At 40.5% G+C, this 21,466-nt stretch overlaps 1 protein-coding gene and 1 non-coding gene across 2 annotated transcripts in view; one reads left to right on the top strand and one right to left on the bottom strand.

Annotated features, from left to right (window-relative positions):
* Positions 1-21,466, top strand: part of Pdgfc (platelet derived growth factor C) — a 180,294-nt gene that overhangs the window by 12,782 nt on the left and 146,046 nt on the right. The gene's annotated exons all lie outside the window — the stretch shown is intronic.
* On the bottom strand, positions 14,537-14,598 carry LOC116897464. Its single transcript, XR_004387492.1, has one exon. It is a non-coding gene; the product is annotated as a U7 small nuclear RNA (small nuclear RNA).

Here is a 21,466-nt window from a genome sequence, read left to right as displayed (position 1 = left end):
TTACTTGTTGCCTCCAATTCATTTATACTCAAAGGAAGACATAAGATACACATCCAAGGCCAGTCATGATAGTACATACCAATAATGTCAGGACTAGGAGAGCTGAGGCAGGGGATTGAGTACGTTCAAGGCTACTCAGGTTGCAGAGTAATGCCTCAAAATACAAAACAACAGCAAAAACAAAAGAATAGAAGAAAGTACAGAGAGATTTGCCAGGATTGTTTATGAAGGGTAAACATTGTCATAGTGTTTGGGCATACTTGAGAGAACAGCAAGCTTGTTTTTAAATGGAGTTAAGTTGTTGAAACAGGCTATGAGTAGAAGGCCTGGGATAGGTAACCAGTGAAAATGAACTTGGGAACAAAAATGTGAGTAGTAAGATGAGAGGTGTTGGAGAATGGCCAAGTAAGGCGTGAGACCTGGAGGTTTAAGACGGAAACATATCAGTAAGGTTCCAGAGTGGAGGAAGAGAGAGGAGGTAATGTCTTATTTTTAAACTGGTATACTTTTTAGGACTTAGGAGACAGGCAAAGGGAGGGGCAGATTTCATACACAGCAATGGACAAGATTCTGGCTTTCATAGTGGTTATGCATCAAGAAATGCTAGGGACTCTGCATTCTTGCTGATCTTGATTCTCAAGCTCACTGTCAGGTGATGCACATTTTTGTTGCTTTACAAACAGTGTGTGTGTGTGTGTGTGCGCGTGTGTGTGCGTGTGCACGAGTGAATATGCTTCTGTGTGTGAGGTGGAGGTCAGAGGAAAACTCTGTGGAGTCAGTTATCTTCTTTCACCTTCACATGGGTTCTGAGGGCCAGACATGATGGTGATAGCACAAACCTATAATCCCAGCACTAGGGCGGCTGAGGCAGGAGAATTGATGTGAGTTTTGAGGATCAAACTTATGTTACCAGACTTGAGTCCTTAGCCCGTGAGCCAAATCAGTGGTCTTGACATATTCTGAATAGTTTTCTTCTGTCTATTGTAGTCTATAATAGACTTCTAGCCTTACCCAGACCTGCTTCTAACTGGAGGGGCAGAAAAAAACGGGGTCCTTGATATGTCTACAAGAAAAAATAGAACTGAAAAGCTATTTGCTAATTATGACATACATGACAGTCAATAGGACATCTGTGGATGCTATTGAAGAGGCCCTAACAAGCTATTGAAGGGTTCTAGCCTTTAAATTTAGATTAGGTTCCTAATGCCTAATCTGCTTGTGTTTTAAAATACATACTTAGTACTTTTTCACACCATTATCTTAGCATCCTATATTTTCCTCAAATTTATCAAATGTAAGTGATAAATTAAAAAAAAATCAGTGTAGTGTACTTACTATATTCAATTCAATGTTTTGCTATGTGTGTTTACTGGAAAATCACTACCACACAGCCGCTAGCCATTCATACCCTCACATCTTTTGTGAATACGATGCTACCTTTTAAACTTGCATTTCCTTAATGCACATCTGTTTGGTTTTTATTTGCTAGAGGATCAATCTATCAGGGTGATTGTCAACAACAGAGAGACTGGAGCTGGACAGAGTACACACCACAGTTCAGCAGCCAGTGGCTGACAATAGGGCCCGTTTAGTTAGTGCCTGGGACTGGAGTTGTTCACATTTCTTCACAGCCTCCAAGCATTAAGGCCTATTCTTCTTGAGGCTGTGCTACCAGGCTTTCCCATTTTTCAGTCTGCCTTTCTTGGTTTCTGAGCTCCCAAAGTCATCACTTGTACTTGCGGATTTGAATTATCAATGGCTCTTATCTGCTATAACTCTTAGGGGTCAGTCAATAAAACGTTGACTAGTTGATAGCCCAGCGTTTCGGACAGTAGGTCGTGAGTAAAATACAAATACCACAGACACAGCACAGCCTGCCCTGCTGCTGTGCTGCTGGCTTCTCGGATCCTAAGCCATCATCTATGTATGATCTTTGTGTCATATGCCTGATTTCACAACTGAGAGATGTAACTATTGTCTGGCTTCATTTTTGAGGAACTAAAAGGGGACCCACAGGATGACCTCAGTCTTTCTGCTTAGACTGAATAAAATTGATGAACAAAGAACCCGGTGGGCAGATTATAATGATGACTCCTTAGAATATCATTTCCTCAACCAGAAAACAGAAATGCATTATTTCCAGGAAAAAAAAAGAACACTTTTAAACCATGAACTTCGTGATGGTATTTCATTACAGTTGATTTGTTCAGAGAAGAGCATGATCTACCGAAAGTCTATTTGCAAAAAAAAAATATATTAACTTTTGGATTCTCTTCCGTTTCTGAAGTTTCCAGTTAACGTAAGATGCAACTCAGGTGTTTTCTTCTTAGTTTTGGTTTTCTCTTCATGTCCTGGGGTTTTGAAATTGACAATTCTAATTTATCCTCTGGAATGCAAAACTATTGTGAAAGCTTTTGATGTTTGTTTGTTTGTTTTAAAGCCTCTTGAAGGATATGTTTTCTTCCCCCTTGGAAATGAAGTTGATTTCCTCAGCTCTGAGCCCAGGAGATTATGGGAAAGTCTTCTGTAGCTCTGGCATGCAGACAAAACAGAAGCAGACCCTGGAGAGAGAGTTCGGAATTCATGGCAGGAAGCACATGTTCAGTATGCCAATATTTATGGTGTCTCAAGCAAACTAAAAGCACACACTGCTATTTACGTAAGTGTAGTGCCTAGATAGCACAGGCTTCTGCCTTGTGGAAGGCAGCACAGTGTTTGGGATCCATAAAACTACACATTTATTTCCCATTAACTTCCTTTCTGTATGAGAGAGAATCGTAATTAATGAATTATGTTCGGACCTGAAGTCAGCCACAGTTAGAAGCTGTGACATTTAGCGGAGAGGTCGACTGGCTTTGTGCTGCCATGGGAGTTGTGTACAGGTAGTTGCATTCTGGCCTTCTTCAGGCTTGTGCTAAGTAAGGAGTTAGATGTGCTGATTATCCACCGAACATGGACAGCTTCACAGACACATAGGTAATTCTCGGCTGTTTGTGTGTTACATCATATTTAGACTCTTGGCTTGTGTCTCATCTCCTTGCAAACACAGCACTCATACTTTTGGTAAGAATACATATTCACTGCCTTTTTTTTTTTTTTTTTTTGGTTCTTTTTTTTCGGAGCTGGGGATCGAACCCAGGGCCTTGTGCTTCCTAGGCAAGCGCTCTACCACTGAGCTAAATCCCCAACCCCTCATTGCCTTTTTTTAATGGCAAATATCTGTATAAGTTACCTTCTGGTGAATTTCTAAAGAGGAAAGCATATGAGAGGTATTATTGAGGGTCTGTGCCTTCTCTCTGCTTTTACAAGACAAATGCATGTAACAATTTAAGCAAGAATAATACCGTACTGAAAAGCATGGCACCAATACAGTGGTACTGGAAATATTTTCCTTAGAATACAGTTTGTCACGTCTGTGGGGGTGATGTGACATCAGCTGTGAATTCTGACAGATGCCTTTCAGAGGTCCACATTCTTCTTGGAGTCTTTGTGATATTACCAACGCCTTAGCTGACTCTAGTATAAATCCCTCTGGCAAGGATCCAACATACTGAGCACTTCAACAGTTCGTCTGCTTGATCTTGCTCTTTGAGAGGAGCTCCTTCTCCACACAGTTGTTGCTTGCAAGCAGTGTTCTTTGGTCCGGGGGGCAAGGGGGTTCCTCTTGAAGAATAAAATAATGATGAAGAGTAACTTCCATGTAAGCCAGTGGAGCTTGACTGTGTAAATCCTTCAGCACAACAGACAGAGCCTAATATATTTAAGAGCCACCTTTCTGTTTTGAGCTCTGTAACTCAGACATGGTGCTTTGGCGTTTTGTTTGTACTCCACACATTTCATTCTGAAGATTTCCTTTAGTGTTTTCATAAAGAGACAAAATTTAATGTTTGCTTCACAAATAATTATCTTCAACATGGATGAAAGACCCAAAGAACCGTTTTCATACTAATTAGTCAGTGTTCTTTACACCCAAAAAATTGGAAAATGATTATAGATTTTCCATCCCTGAGCGTTTTATATAAAATTTTGATGTTAGAAAAGCAAAACAAACAAAAAACCAAAGTCAAAAATATAAAACAAAAGTTCTGTGCAGTTTATTCTGAGAATTTAAGCCAATTAGAGACTAATAAACAAAACCGAATTTCTTTTGTGGTGATTAGAAAGTTGAGAAATGGTGTCAGCTTTTTTTGTAAATTAATTTTTTAACTATTTCATACAGGAGCCTCTGAGGCTTGGGAAAAAACTGCCCTCTGCTATTCTCATGCTAACCTAGCCACCAAAATTGATTTCCGCATTTTGTGTGACACTTAGGTCTTTGTTCTGGAACTGACATCAGGTTAAACAATATGTCACATCTTAAAACATTAATAGGTTTATCTTAACTATGGCCAATATTGTCCATGAATCCCAAAAGTGCAGTGCACTGAGACAATGTAAAAGGAATCTGAGCTCTAGGAAATGGTTAACTCTTAGGCTCTTCCCCAGTGGTTTAATACCAACAGATAGGTATGACGTTCCTTAACAAACTTGATGGGGTCATTGAATATCTCTGGAACAGGGGACCTGCAATGCAGCCTTGCTCTCCTGCTATTCAGACTTCTAGTTTCTGTTTCGGAGTCTTTTGTGACTCCTGCACGCATGTGCAGAGAGGGTGTCGGTCAAATCAGAGATGTAGGCAGAGCTACAGAATAACGTTAGGCTTATTTTAAAAGTAATGAAATTGGGCAGATGTTCCCTTTTGATGAATTATTTTGTCCTCTGTTGTAGATCCTTAACTTTAAGTATGTTGTCATACTTAACTTTATGTAAGCCTGCATGTTAAAAATGAGTCACCTTCTAGAGAAGGCGGTATGATCTGAGTTGGTATTTTACTCATTTTTGGGGAATGAAGTCCAGAGCAGGATATTGCTGGGAGAAGAACATTGTTTTCCTTTGCATGCAAGCAAGTCACTGGGGAATTTCCCTGTCCCTAAAATTCACACTTGGAAGCACCTAGAGATGTTAAATGTGGACTGTGTTGTTGTTTGAGTTTGTCTTTGGCTCTAGGAAGGACTCAGTTCAATGTCTTGTGGCACACATCTTGTAGGAAGCCAGGATTCAACTGTTTCTAAGCAGACGGAGGGTGGATCATCAGGGCAAGGGTTCGGTTGTTGGGACCTATTGTCTCCAATGAAATCGAGATGCAAAGAATGCTAAGGACTGCTTCCTTAATTCGTGCAGTAGATATTGTCGATATACAGTATGATCTCTCTCTCTCTCTCTCTCTCTCTCTCTCTCTCTCTCTCTGTGTGTGTGTGTGTGTGTGTGTGTGTGTGTGTGTGTGTGTGTGTGTGTGTGTGTGTTGGGGCTTTGAACTCGACCTCTGGCATGGTTTCTTAGGTACCATCCACTCTTTTTATGAGATTCACAGTCCTCTAACTCACCAGTTAGGAAGGATTGGTTTGCTGGAAAATCCTAGGCATCTGCCTGCCTCTACCTCCCCAGCCCTGGAGCACCTACCAGAGCTAACTTTATTTCATTTGACTAATGTATTGCTTTTTCATGGCTTCTAGTAACCAAGCAGAACCTCCTGCATACAACTCGGTAGCCCACCTGCCAACTGACCTCGAGGCTGGGTCTGTGGTATCTGTCTGAATCTGGAGGCCACCCAGAAGTCCTGCTCACTTTTTTTTTTTTTTTTTTTTTTTTGCCTTGTGACAATCTAGAGGAGAAACCTTTCAAAACCCACTTAGTAATTTTATAGTTTAACTATTAAAACTTTCATACTAATGGAGATTTCAAAATTTAACAAAATCCGTGTCATATTCATAGGCAACCATTTATAAAAAGCAGCACACGTGTATCCCTCACTCTCTAACTGGGTTCTCGTGGATTGCAGGGCTAACTCCATGGGATGAAATCTGATTTACATTAGTAATAAGTGGTGCTGCATGATACTTTTTGGAAGGCACCTTCATGAATGAAGTCCCTGAATGCCCACCACTGAGAAGGCCGGGGCTGGTTGTTAGTAGTGTAGGTCTGCTTCCCTTTTCTCTGCTTCGTCTCCTGTACCCAGAACCTCGCTGCAGGCAGCCAGTAAGTGCTCACTGTCCAGAGACAAACATCCTGCGTCCTCCTTTTTTTCTCCATGCTTAAATACAAGCCATCACACACACAATGTCATGTTCAGGGCTTGGTAGGCATTTAGACAATTAAAAAATAAGCATTTAAATCTACCAATCCTGATTTCTTATAAATTTAGAATTTTGTTCTGATACATCTGATAAGTACTGCCAAAATTTGAGGTTTTTTTTATATTATATAAATATAACTGCTTAGCAATTCACACTTTAGAAATTTTTACATTTACAACATGAATATCCCTTTTTTTCATAGTATGTTACTACCTATTGTGCCATAGGAAGGAACAACAGCTCGGTAGACAGGCTTTTCGAGCTGAGGTGTGTAAATTAAGCCGACAGTGACAGGTGGGAAAAAAAAGACATAGAGATTTTATTAATATTTCAAATTTTAAAGACTTTTAGTCTTCCGGAAGGATGTAGAAGCCCAATGAAGTAGCTAAGACACTGGGCTTCATGGGCCGTTATCACTAAAGACAATAAATTGCAGAGAGGGAAAAGGTAACACAAATGGGAATAAAGTAAGGCTTTGCCCAGTGAAATCAGGTGGGAAGCAGCAGTACTACCTGAGAGATATTGCAAACCCGTCTGTTTATAGTACTCCTGTAGACGAATGGAAAAGAGAAAGGCAAAGGAAAGGACGTGGCAGCTTCTAGGTGTGGTGGAGGGGAATGTTTATTACAGAGCAAAATGGGAGCACACTCAGAGGCAATCCAGAGTAGACATTGACCCTGAGTCCTGTAAGGAGATGGGTGAAGGGAAAGGAACCATATGCAGCAGTCCAAAGGCCAAAGTGTAAAAGAAAGTGGGCAGGTAACAGGAATGACTGGATTCTATAGGGAAAAGCCTCTGAGGCTGGGGAGCTTAGGGTAGAGGGCAGGGTATGTCAGCCCTCTCCCAAAACAGGGAGTGAAGGAGGGATTCTGGGAGAATCTGGCTCCTGGGTCTCTTTGCGTGTTAAATAGGTAGCTCAGCATTGTCCAGGGTTTGAGCCTTATCACTTGTTACCTTCTCTTTTCAAAGTGATAAGGGTCACATTCATCCTGATTTGGGGACAAGGGGGTCTCCTGCCATCTTCACATTGAGAAAATGCGCCCCATATTTGCAGTTTCACAGGGGCTAGAGGGCTTTTTCTTTACAGTTGTTCTGCTCGGGCTGAGTGACTAAAAGTTCTGTTCTGGATCCTTCGAAACCATCAGTTAAGATGTTCAAACTTTTCTAGTGGCAGGCAGGCCTAGGAAGAGAAGGTTCAGCCAGTGCTGGTGTCCTTGCGGCATGCCCGGGCTTGTCAAAAGAGAACAGCCGCCCCAATTTCTGGCATGGGTCTTTTTTTTTTTCAGTGCTGGAAATAAAGCCAAAAGTTACAAATCCTGTGTCATCCAGTTTGTAATAGCATCTGGCAGGAGCAAACCTGTGTCATCTCAGATGGTCCTCCAGCATGCGTGGTGCTGGGGGAAGGGGTAAAGGGACTGGATGGCTCTTTAATTGATGGTGCCCTTGACTTCCTTAGGAATTAGAGGTCATCCCACTAACACACACTTAGGAGATGTGGACTGTTATGACTCATTTGATTTTGGCTTTGCATGGTATAGAAAAATTCTTGCCTAGGAAGGAATTCCTTTCTAAGTGCCTGTCTTCCCCACACAGCCCTCAGCCACTCTGTCTGAATAGGCAGTTCTCTTTGCATAGGCATTCTTGAGGGCTTAGCTGCTCTGTTACCTCTTTGCTCCTCATTAATAATTTCCTGAGGCCAGGCCAGTTTGTTATGAAGAAACATCACCTTGAAAACTGTGTGTGTGTGTGTGTGTGTGTGTGTGTGTGTGTGTGTGTGTAAGAGAGAGAAAGTTTGAGAGAGTATGAGTGTGTATGTGAGTGTAATTGTGTGTGCATTTGTATGAGTAAGAGTGTGTGTGTGTGTGTGTGTGTGTGTGTGTTGTCTGCTTAATGACCAACCCGAGTGATATTAATTCTCTAGAGAAGGAACATCACATTTCTCATTACTCTGCATGTCAATCACACTCTCAGGCCGGATATCCTGAATGCCTTATCTTCATTATTCAAACCACGTGCTTTAAGTCTCTACTGTGTTCACCTTGGAATGATTTGATTATTTAAAAGAATAATTAAGTTACCTCCCTAGGCTACGTCATTACTAGGAGACCACAGAATAAATTGATCTTTTTGTTGTTGTTGTTATTGTCGTTGCTGCTGCTGTTGTTGTTGCTGCTGCTTCTGTTCTTCTTCTTCTTAATTTAAACTTAGAAAAAAGAAAGGAGGGAGGGAGGAAAAGAGAGGAAGAGAGAAAGGGAGGAAGAGAAGAAGAGGGAGAGAAGGGAAGAAGGGGGAAGGAAGGAAGAAAGGAAGGAAGGAAGGAAGGAAGGAAGGAAGGAAGGAAGGAAGGAAGGGAAGTAGGGAGGGAGGGGAGGTGGAAGTCTTCTTGAAGCACTCCCTGAAGGTCTGGGTGAATTAGCAGAGAGATGCTGGACCTGGTACCCTCTGGACCACAGTTCCTTTCTATCTTTCTCGTACTGGTACACATGTCATCACTGAACCTTGTTTGGATGGCTGGCCCCATGAGAAAAGCTGTGAATAATACAAGTTGCCATTATTCCTGGGATTCAGAGGAAGGTGCAAATGAAGTCCTCCCCACTGGAGAACCCCCACTGCTCTTACTAGCATCTTAAATATATTTTTACATGTCTCCATAAGTATTTCCACGAGTGTAAAAATGTATCTCACTAAAGTGATGTGTGCTACAGCTTTGTAAATATATTTTATTGGTAAGGACCAGGGTAGGAAGTGGTAAAGATACTGGTCATTTTCTTCCTAAAATTAATTTATTCTTTTCTAAATGTTTTTCTTCCATATTACATTAGAAACATTTCTGTGTTAACTGTTAACTGTAACCCAGAGGCTTGGGTAAGAGCAAATACAAGCCACATTTTATTTCATTCTAAGAGGCAGCATCTAAATTGCAGGATATGGGGTTAGAAACGAGGCCTTGGAACTGCTGAAGGTGGGCCCTTAGTGTTAATATTTTAAACTTGGCACTGACTTTTATCCCCAGAGGCTAGTGTGGCTACAGTCAAAGCAGGAGAGTGCATGCCCCAGCCACACAGCTGAAGCATACCAACAATTATCTGTGTTGTCCTTGGCACTTAGCAGGACATACTGTTTTCCTAAGATCTAAGGGTTTGGGAGAAAGAAAATAACTGCCAGCATTTGGCAACATAAAGGGATCTTTCCTTCCTTCTCTCTCTCTCTCTCTCTCTCTCTCTCTCTCTCTCTCTCTCTCTCTCTCTCTCTCTCTCTCCCTCCCTCCCTCCCCCCTCCTTCCTCCTTCCTTTCTTTTCTTTCACTTTCCTTTCTTTTCCTTCCTGTTCTTTTCTTTCATTTCCCTTTCTTCTTCTTTTCTTTCCTTCTCCCCCCTCTCTTTCTGTATTTTCCTGACACTTATTGGAAGCACTGGGACTATGCCACCTGGTCACATACCATTATAGACAAATGGGTATGGGAGTATATAAACTGTAGGGAAATCACTGTGTTTACAGCTTGCTTATAGCATGACAAATTAATTTATAGTTCTCCAGCCTGCCAATACAGATAAATGGATTGAGGGAATAGAGAACTATAAATTAATTTGCTTTCCTCGATAGGAGAAATCTACCAGGCATATTGGCACCTACCTCTTACTGAAACAAGCTGCTTTTACTTGATCCAAATGATTCCTGCTCAAACTTTCTGCCCTGGACATCTATACTTACATATTTGTGACCTTCCCTTTGGAAAACCAAGTGAGAGCTCTCCAGGTATAAAGAATAGTGAAAGTTCAGCTCTAGGGTACCATACTGCCATTTAAAAGGAGCACTGTAAATTGCATTTATGATACTAATCTCACTATAAGGGCTGTGTTTTTTTTGTTGTTGTTGTTTTTGTTTTTGTTTTTGTTTTTGCTTGTTTGTGATTTTGTTTTTGTCTGTAAATGCAGTTCTACCTCAATGAGAGTAATCACTTGGGACATCACTGATCATCACTGTGTCTTCCTGTAGAGAAATAAGCAGACGCGCAGCCTGCCCTCTGCCCTTTGGTCTTCCATCCTCTTTAGATCCTACTGACTAGGAAAACTCTGGCCCCCTTCACACATTGCAGTGGCAATGGTAACTCGGCTGACTGTCTGAAACTGTTTTTTTTTTCCTTTTTTAAAAAAAATTGAACATTTTATTTATTTACATTTCGTATGTTATACCCTTTCCTGGTTTCCCCTCTGGAAACCCCTTATCCCATTCCCTCTCCCCCTGCTTCTATGAGGATACTCCTCCATCTACCCATCCACTCAAGCCTACCTGCCCTGGCACTCCCCTACACTGGGGTATCAAGCTTTCACAGGACCAAGGGCCTTTCCTCCCATTGATGCCCAACAAGGCCCGTCCTCTGATACATATGCAGGTGGAGCCATGGGTCGCTCCATGTGTACTATTTGTTTGGTAGTTTAGTCTCTGGGAGCTCTGGTTGGTTGATACTGTTGTTCTTCCTATGGGGTGGCAAACCCCTTCAGCTCCTTCAGTCCTTTCTCTAAGTCCTCTATTGGGGACCCAGTTCTCAGTCCAACGGTTGGCTACAAGCATCCACCTCTGTATTTGTCAGGCTCTGGCAGAGCCTCTCAGAAGACAACTATATCAGGCTCCTAAAAGCAAGCACTTCTCATATCTGCAATATTGTCTGAATTTGGTAGTGTATGGGATGAATCCCCAGGTGGGGCAGTGTCTGGATGGCCTTTCCAATCTCTGCTCCACACTTTGTCTCTGTATTTCTCCCTGTGAGTATTTTTTCCCCTTTCTAAGAAAGACTGAAGTATCCACACTTTGGTCTCCCTTCTTCTTGAGCTTCATGTGCTGTGAATTTTATCTTAGGTATTCCAAACTTTGAGGCTAATATCTACTTATCGGCGAGTGCATAGAGACTGTTCTCCTGGCCTCCAACCACAGGAATAGATCGTGGGCTGTCCCCACCTCAATGTCTCAAGCTGTATATAATTGGAGGGGTCCCTTTCCATTTTTGCTTAGGTGATGTCTAAAAGTCTCCAGTGCTTTCAAACTGAAAGATACATTCTTACTGCTTATTTACTGGGAATTTTCAGATTAAGAAAATCTTTTAAAATATAGAGACACACGATGAGGGTGACTTAGATGCCACAGTGTCCTGTCTAGCCCTCCTGCCTTGTAGCAGTGAGGTCATTCTGGAAGCGATGAGGTCAGTGTCTTACTCATGTAGGTGTCTGGCAGAGGGTCTGGAAAACAAACTGACTTTCCTCTGACTTCTTTCTCATGATATGCCTTTCAGCTTATATAGGCCACAAAATAAACAGAAAATCAAAAGACCCCCCCCCATATATAAATCAATATAAAAACCTTTTTCTTCTTGAAAAAATACATTTTTAATTAAAAAATGAAATTATTCCATGTGGTGAGGAAATGCAGGCTCTTCTTTAAAAGACCTTGGAAGATTTGAGCTCCTTCAGGAAAAGGAGGCCTTTGTAAGCAAATAAATTCTGATGTCACGTGCAGAAAATGAGAAAATCAGGCTTTCTTATATCTCAGAGCTAAGAACCTTCTTCTTACCTGGCATATTTGCTTACAGTTTCGTTGTGACTGCCAGTTAGCCAGAGGGAAGCAGAGGGTCAGACCGCAGTGTTGGCACATCTGGAGTTACAGGCTTTGGCGCTTCTGGTGGCTCGTCCACTGGGAACTGTGGGGCCAGAGCTGTTGTTTTTCCATAGTACGATAGCGTGTTCCATATTACAAACATTGAACGTGTTCTCCTCCACACCTTCTGTGCCAAGTACGAGTAAGCCATTTTGTTGGTCCCACTCCTCCTTTGTGTATTCTGTCGACTTTCAAAACAGTATCTGACTCTCTCCCGGATGGATGACATTTCCCTCCTAAAGGTAGAGACTAAGTGGTTGGTTCCCAGCTGGTCACAGCGTTTTTGGGAGGTTCTGGAAACTTAAGGAGGTAGAGCCTCGATACAGGTCATGGGCAGAGCTTTGAGGTGGTGCCTGGTTCCCAGTTTCTTCCTTGTTCTTGCTTATGTTTTCTATGAGATGAAGAAAGTTCACTACAAACTGCCCACTGCCGTAACATTTTGCCCAGACACGTGGCTACAGTTCACTAAGATTCTCAGCCATGGGCTGAAATTTCTGAAACTGTGAGCAAAAATTCTTGCTTCTTTTTAATCTATTTCTTTGGATTATTTATTACAGTGATGAAAAACTTTTCAAACCCATGAGGATACACACACACACACATTACATGTATTGCATATATTACATTATAAATATATTTTATACATACATATACAAATACATATAAACATGTACAAATGTATGTATACATATACAAATACATATATAAACGCACATATACATATATATAAATGCATATATATAATATATGTATTTATGGTATTCAGGTTTCACATAAGTGTGTAGTTGTTGAGATGACAAATATTGTTAACCCTAATAGAGGTTAGATTATGAATTTTTGCCTTGTGACTTTTTTCAGCTCATAAATGTAGGGTCTGAATGGCACTGAAAGAAAAGCTGAAAACTTGATATCATGAGCCTTGTGATTGGGGCACCAGAGGGGTTCATGGATGAGTGGCCCCATGAAGAGGGATTGGTGCAGCAGTGGCTGCTGGCAGTGGAGATATAAACCCAGACTGTGGAGTCTGTGTGAGCACTCAAATTTCCAAGGTGCTTTTTGACAAGATCACATGTGCTTAGCCACTACCCCAGCGTATGTTAGTTGCCATTGTGATTCCACTTGTACAAACCAATTGCATTTCCTTCTTGAGCTAAATGGTTGTGTTTAGGAAAGAGGGCATCTGTTTGATTGATAAACTCATGCGTATTAATTTTGTCCTTCCTTTGGAAGAAGAAAAGTTTGTTTAATACCTAAGAAATTGAGGGTTTTCCGTTTATTTATTTATTTAACGCCATCTCTGGGAAAGACTACTGGTGTCTCACACTTTTCTGATGTGAATTTATCAACAAATCTAGACATTTCTGCAAACATTTAGGCCATCCCTACAATCTCTTATTCATTAATTTTTTTCAAGAAATATTCTTTAAATGTTTATTACTTAGGAAATAGGTTACTATTCACACATGACACAACAGTCAGCAGGATACACGAAGCCTGGCTTGAAGTTCACTTCCTAGTGAGGAGAGAAATGACCAATCATATACATGAATGGATTCTTTCTGTGGCGAAAATCAGTATTGGGGATTAGGAAGTGTGAAGACAAAGGTCATCGTTAAGTGTGTTAAGGGTCACAGAAGACTTTCCTGATATGAGGAATTCTGAGCATTGGTTGTGGAGAGAAAAGGAGGTCTTTTTAGACAGAGACAAATAGAACACGAAGACTAGGAAGAAAGCTCCTGGCGGGATGTGACTGAAGAACCAGAGAGTGGAGAGTGTTCCAGAATGAGGTAATGTTGTGAATGTCGAATGTTGTATAGAGATTCCTCTTTCTACAGCTTGAGAATACTCTATAGTGACACAAGGATGTAAATGTCACAGTAGTGACCAAGACAGGAATGAGACAGACCAGAGGTCAGAGTCTGAACATGTTTTGACATTGCAGCTCTTGAGATCTGTGGACTGACCGGAAGGAGGAGCTGCATGGATTGTGGGCGGTGGACTGGAGTTCTTCCTCGTACAGCTTTTAGCAGATTTGTGTTTGGAAACTGTTTCTGTCTCATAATTTGTCAGGGCATTTGTCAATATCCCTGCCGTGGCAACCTTACACACCTGAATTGATCAGGACAACGGCCTTAGGTAAGGGATACAGATTAGAGAGGACCGTTCTTTTAGTCATGATGATCATGTGAGTAAATCAGCAAAGAGGAAGGAAACAAAGGATGACCTGGAGGACTGTCGCAATTGCCTAGTCAGGTTAACTCTGCATTGCTTTTAAATAGAAACCGTTATGCCAGGACAGCTTACATTTAATAATACAGAAAGGCACCATCGATCAAATGTTTAGATATACTACTTATACACTTATTTATTTTGAACTTCTTGATCCCTTTCATCCTCACTAAAATCCCATTAGAAGAATTACGAGTATTGGTCCCAGTCTGAGAAGGACCCACTTAGCCAAGATTAGGCAGCTGAGGTAGGTGTCCGAAGTCTTAGAGTAGCCAACGTGTGCTTTTCAGTCATAACCCTTCATTCTTAACTCACATTGCCTCTTAACAGAACTTTAACTGAGTAAAATTGAGCCCTAGTTTGGTTAGGTGCTGTGGAGACTTGCTTAGTTTATGGTTTCAGATCTTATATGTAGACATGTTACAGAATGTTCTTAAAATACTGTGGATGGTATATATAAAACACCTCAACTTTTTTTTTTTTTAATTTGGTTTTTTGACTTTGGTCAGAAAACCTGATAAACAAATTCTAAAAGGGCTATAACTTCACCTCAACTTTTAACATACCACAGTCTCAGCTGAGTTCTTTCTGACAGCTTTCGTTATTGTTGGCTGCTGTGACTGAATCCCTAGTACAAGGTGGGTAGACTGTATGTTTGAACCCAAAGATGAGGTGAAGTCACGTGAGGCAACCCGAGTGTGCGCTATCAGAAAGCCCTCAGATCTATCACACATTTGGTCTTCAATTCATTTTATTTTTCTTGCTGTGTGTTCAGAAACCTTTCCTGTTTCCAGGATGCACATGATGGAATGAGAAAATGAACACTTGCCAACTTTTGTTTTTATGAGCTCTGCATTTGTTCTGAATGGCCACATAAAGAACTGTGTTTTAGAGAGAATTTTCTGAGCAAGAGGTGACCATAAGAAAGAGCCTGGCTCTCGTTTCATGTCAAAATCAGATACCAACCGGCTGAGAATCATCATCTGGGTCCTAGGTAACATCCATTACTGAACAGAAACCCCAGAATCCTATCAGAGTCTTAAAGAGAAGCACTTGCTTATTGTGACACCCATTCTCTTGAAAACCCTATTGTCGCACCACTCCCGGACAGCATCTGTACGTGTGTGTGTCTGCTCAGTGCTCAGGACTGTGTGCCTCCAGGTGTCACGTCTTTAATTGTTGTTTACCTTTTGCTTTTGACTTGTGGCTCATTTCAATGATTTATACACTACCCGCTCCTAAGAACTTTCAAAGCAGCTTTCTAAGTTGCCAAGTAGTTTAACTGCACAGCCCCATTGTTACTGACCACAAATACATTCTTCTTTATCCCTCATTTTCCCTATGGCTGTGTTTTCTGCCCATATGTGGAAACATAAAGCCTTCTTTTGAGTATTTCTAAAGTTTTCACTTGTTAAATTATAGTGAGTCTCTCTCTCTCTCTCTCTCTCTCTCTCTCTCTCTCTCTCTCTCTCTGTGTGTGTGTGTGTGTGTGTGTGTGTGTGTGTGTGTGTGTGTGTGTAAGGAAGCTAAGCTAGAAAAACAAAATACATTTGATGTTGGGAGGGAACTCATAAGAGGTTTTGAACGCTGTTTGCTTTGAGTCCTGGGACTTTCCTATGCCAGCCCTACAGAGTGCCTGTGAGCACAAAGCCATGGGCCGCATTGTGAATATGATCCTGTGTGCGGTCTGCTGAGAACATGCAGACAGCCCTTTTATGGTCAACCGGGGCTTCCCTCTGGCCCTCAGACAGACCACAGGACTGCATGTTTTAGTATATTTTTGATACCATCTCTAAAAGTAGATTCATAATTCTGGCTCTCTTTTGTGAGAGCTTGGATGTATTTTTTCGATATTTGCCTCTAGTCCATAAAAGATCATCCAGGAACTTTTATGAAGGGTTTTATAGGGAAAAAATAGTATCGTTTTAATTCTTTAGAAAAAACCCATCCGTGTTTCTCTTCAATTTTGCTAATAACATCTATTTTGAAAGTGGGAAGTCATTTTTCCCTGTCCCCTCCCCCCCTCTCCTTCCTTCTTTCTTTTTGAGCATGCTCTCCATATATCATGATTGTTCATGTTCTGTCAAGAAATGCACTACTTCTTACCTATCACTTAAGTAATGTCTGATTTGAATTTGAAATGTCCTCCATGAGCTCATGTTTTGAGCCCTCAGTCCTCAACCCATGATGCAAGTTTGAAGACTAGGGAGCCCTTAAGGGTGGAGCCTAAGTGGCATTGGTTTTGCTACTTAGCCACAATTTCATGATCTCAGAGAAGTCTCCTAGGATTTATTTAGCTGATGACTTTTCTCAGGACACTTGGAAACTGACTTAAGTACTTCGAGTAAAGGCTATCCTGACGTCACAGAAGAGCTGATTTAATGTAATAACAAGACAGGTTCTTTAAAGTTCTTTGGCTGCAAGGTAGTTTTTATTTCCTTCAAATAGCTGTGCTAGGTATGCATTTGCAAATTCAAAACAACATTTATAAATATGTATTGATTTAGTGTGTGTGTATAGGAGTGTGTGTGTGTGTGTGTGTGTGTGTGTGTGTGTGTGTGTGTGTGTGTGATTTCGCATGGCACACTGATGTATGTCAGAAGTCAGCTGCCAGGTGTTAGTTCTCTTACTCCATCATGTGGGTCCCACAGATTAAACTCAAGTTGTCAGGCTTGGCGTTAAGGGTCTATACCGAATCACCTTGTTGACCCTAAATATGCACTTTCACAATTCACATTGTTTGATAACCTAAAGTCCATTTGCATGATAATATCCTATCTTGATCATTGTTTGCTATAGCATGGCCCACAGTGAGTCTTTGTCCCTAGCCCAGAACTGTGAGTTGGGAAGAGTGATTCTAGAAAGTGTTGTTGCATAACAACTACATGGCTCTCTCTCCAGTTAGCTTCAACAGCTGTATATGTGATAATTTCAAGTAATTACATCCCCATCCCATTCCACCTTTGTGTCCTCTGAACTGGATCTTTCTCAGCAGTTTTGTGTAATATTTAAAGAGTAAAGCTTACAGAGAGTTCAGAGCTAAATCTGAACTCATTGTGGAATGCATGTTTGAAATTAAGTATTCTCAGAAGAATGTTTTCACCCCATTCCATTGGAAGGTGCATTTACATCAACAATGATGTTGAGAGATATTTTGTGCACACAAACCATGATTTGTTTCTCTAATGCCAAACATTTATTTCTTATATTTCATTTGCACCAAGCACAAGTCTCTTGTTACTTCCTCAGTGCGACTGAAATGAGAGTCCAATGTTTTCTTAACGGCTCAGGTTGTGTGGGTCAACTCTCCAAGTTCTCACCGATGAGCCTGGCTTTATTTCCTAGGTTTATGAAAGAACATTCAGGCAGTTCCCACTTGCTTCTTGCTGACTGACAGATTTTCTCTCATGGACAAGAGAAACTTCATGTTCTTTCTTGTTTGTAGATCTGACTCATTGAGTTATGTTTTCTAATGAGTTCACATTGTTCATGATGTCAGTAGTACAAGTTGTTATATAATGTAAGGTAATATTTGGAACCAGAATCAAAAAAGTCACACAATATAAATAAGCGTGTTGATGTCTACAGTAGAGGTCAGGTAGGCAGCGTGTGTAGCTTACCAACCTTCAGCCTACACTCTAGTAGTATATAGTTTGAATATCAAAATCTGTTTAGCTAATAGTATGGGTATGGTTGTTATGTATTTAGAAGGGAAGCCATTGTATTCAAGGAGAGGACTGAGCAAGAAACCTCCAGTCCTAAGGAGGATTAGAGTCTTCCTTGGCTATGTCATCTACTCAGGAGGAATTCTACTCTGCTATTTTCCATTAACACAGTCTTTATCTCAATACGATCTGAATATTTTTAATTATTGTTCCTAGTCAGCATCTAGATTTCTTTGTCTGAGTATTGAAAATGTTAAGTGAGTTGCACTTTTATTCTTGAGTTTCTTAGTATACTCTGTTAGGTGTGCCCTGTTATGACATAAGCAACGTGCTCACACAGACAGTATTGATTGTGTGGTCATTGATCATTTCCACACTTTTCTTCTGAATAAAATATGCTTAACATTTGTTCAGAAAAACTATTGTTTCCTTGGATAACATTTGCAGTTTGTTACCTGTGAGGTTGTAATCTAACTAATTTTTTCCATAGAAATAACGTTTCATGTCTAGTATTTTAACGTTGCCTTGTTCATGGCATACACTTTGGTCAGTATTTTTCTCTATAAATATTTGTTAATGTTAGTGGTGCTTCAGCTCTAGAGGTTCAGTTATTGGGTGTGCTAAAAATATCTGTTGAGTATTTCTTTCTCTTATAAAAATTTATTTACAAGAGAATATTATATGAAGTGCTCAGAATGTCTGCACTATAAATCTCTCTGGGTAGCACCAGACTGTTTCATTCTTTTCCTCTCCACAGGATTCCTGCCTCTACTAACACTTCAGTTTTGTTCAGTCAGCACGTTACAGCTCAATTCTAAGTCTGTATTAAATTTGGGCATTATAACAGCCCTACAATAGGTATCCAGGCAATCTGTCTCCTTTGTACATGATGTCTTGAGAATTTCATTGCATGCCTTTCTATAAGTCAAAATTTTATTTTTAACTAATGTTTGATATATTTAAGGGTAAAACACTCATGTGTGACTATTGGACATAAATTGGTGGATGTGCCCTTAAATAACTCAGTTTTTGACTTATCTCAATGATCTTCTTACTCAATCCTCAAATGTTATTTTCTTGTGAATTATACTGTGTAGACCAAGATAGTATTTCCGGTAGACTGTTAGCTTCAGAAGTCTGTACTGCTCTTCTCTTCCTCATGCCTTTATTTACACATTTAACAAAATTTGTTGTTCCTACTATCTCTAAGTGGATCTCAAACATTTCATCAACACTGTCACTTGGTTCGGGATGACAGTATCCCCATAGTATACTATGGTCTCCTCTCATTTGAGGTTCTCCTTAATGTGTGTGGTCACTCTGGCCATTAGAGTCACCTCTGAAATCCCTCTACAGCTCTTCTGTGGCCTTGTGAAAGGAATCTCAGTTCAGGTCCTCAGTGTGTCTTTCCACCTTTCCACTTTTCTAGTTGTCTTTCTCCCAAGTCTTCTTCCCCCTGTTGGAAACAGTATATTAACAGTTTAGCGTTTATAAGGCAAAAGAAGTCTCTCAGTATACCGGTTGATTCTGATTCTTTCTCCTCTCTCCTGAGTAGCAGTGAGCCTAGGTCAGGTTTGAGGAGATGGGGAGTTTGTAAGGAAGAGAGACACCAGGAGTATAGAAGAAACTCTCCTTTGAAGGTTTCTGGTTCTATCCCATCAAGTGATGCTTGCTTCTGTTGTGTTTCTTTGCACAAACACAACATTTAAAGTGTTCTGCTGTCACCGGGATGTCCTAAGAGGCTTTGCCTTTACAGATTTTACTTAGCATTCCTGGCCACCAGTACTGTGCCTGCTGTCTGAATGAAGCCTGCCTGGCATACTTTTTGTCTGTAAAGCTCTCCTTACAATCTGCGTTCTTGTGTTTAGAAGCAGTAGATGGGACTTCAGAACTTTGCTTGGGACCATTTTACATAGCACGTGTATGGATAAATATCCAAAACCTAGGACTAACTGTCCTGCACAATCACACTGTTTGCAACATATTAGGACTGAAGATGAACATCTGCGGCATACTGCTACAGAGCCTGGGAACAGGATCTGTGGAAAACAGTGTCCCTGGGTCACTCTATAGTATCTGCACATGTTCACAAATGGAGTTATAAACTAAGTATTGATTTGTTTTTTACAAATAATTTTACTGAGTAGTAAAATGTATCAATACAGCCTCTGAATAAAGAGACTTTAGTTTAATGAGTTCAGAGACATTATTAAATTAAAAGCCATTCCCTAAGGATGAGGTCAGTTCTGAGGAATGCATTTGTGTGTCATTTTAATTTGAACATTTATAGAGGCTGTTGGTAAAATCTACATCACATAGGTCAATGGCATCATACAGTCTTTTGATGCAATTAAGAGATGCAGGAGGCTGCTGCTGGTACAGCACCATGGACTGATTTAAGTAAACATGCCTGTATGTAGGAGGATCATGATCTATAATAACAAGGTATTGTGAATGAATAAATCAGTTTAATGTTACGTTTCATGGTTCTACAGACTACATTTGAGCAGCATTACTTTTCTTGTTATTTGGCAACAGACATTATATCTAGTGACAGCTACTACAGACCAGCATTTCATTACCTTCAGTTCACCAAAGCCTTTAAAAAGCCATATGGATTCTCTGTAAGGGTGAGATTGCACAAACGTGGGGATGCTCAGTGTGGAAACTGTCCTTGGTCCACAGTTCAGTGAGAAGTGCCACCACCAAGAGTCTCCAAAGGCCAGACTGCTCTACTGTAATGGCTGCCATAATTCTCATTCCAAACTTTTTTATTTTTACTCTTTGAGAACAAATATAGTATATGTGTCTTAGCCTTACTTCTTTTACCATTACCATAAGGTAAATATGCCTGTTTTGATTTGCGAATGCTAGACTTAAAAGCATTGCTATATAAAATTAAAACACAAGGCTCTGAAGAATTTCAGTTGAAAGGGCCAGGCGCTCAGTTGGTGGTGCTGTGCATCTGTAATATAGATATTGGGGAGTGGAGGCAGGAGGATCAGAAGTTCAAGGTCATATAAGCATATATACCTATCACCAAGTTCATCTAAGATATATGAAACCTTGCTTTGAAAGCAATGATAAGAAGGCTGGAGGCATTCTTTAGTGGTTAAGAGCAGTGCTAAGTCTTGTGAGACACCCACATGCTGAATCACAACTAACTATATTCTGGTTCCAGGAGACCTGATGGCTTCTTTTGACTTGCTTAAGTATCAAGCAACGATGACGTATGATGGTACACATCATACATGCAGGCAAAATAATCATACACATAAAGCAATCGTGCATGATAAAACCACTTTGAGAAATGGCTTGGAGGTTAAGCGCACTTACTTTTTTGTATAGAGGACCAGAATTTGGTTCCTGTAGACCAGCAGCTCATAAATGCCTGTGACTCAAGATCCAGGGGATTTCAGAGTCTCTGTGGCCTCTCTGGGCATGCACACATACATATCTGTGCACACACACACACAAGCATAAATGAAAATAAATCAAAATAACTGAAAACAATATAAGAAATACATAGAAAATATGAAGTTAATCTCTACCATGTGGGTCCTAACCAAAACAAAACTTACTGATGTTACTATTAATAGATTAAATTGGTCTTATACCAGAAAGCAAACATCCCTGTCTTATCTCTCTTATTTATACATTTTCTAACAATTTGAGCTATTTTTAAAAGCAAGCATGTCATGGATGGGTGTTATAGATGTTTTTAAACTGTTGATAAGATGTCCTTTTGTGA

Source organism: Rattus rattus, chromosome 3 (genome assembly GCF_011064425.1).
Source record: "Rattus rattus isolate New Zealand chromosome 3, Rrattus_CSIRO_v1, whole genome shotgun sequence".
NCBI classification, from domain to species: domain Eukaryota; kingdom Metazoa; phylum Chordata; class Mammalia; order Rodentia; family Muridae; genus Rattus; species Rattus rattus.
Note: the sequence above shows the minus strand (reverse complement) of the source record. Positions and strands in the feature narration are given on the sequence as shown.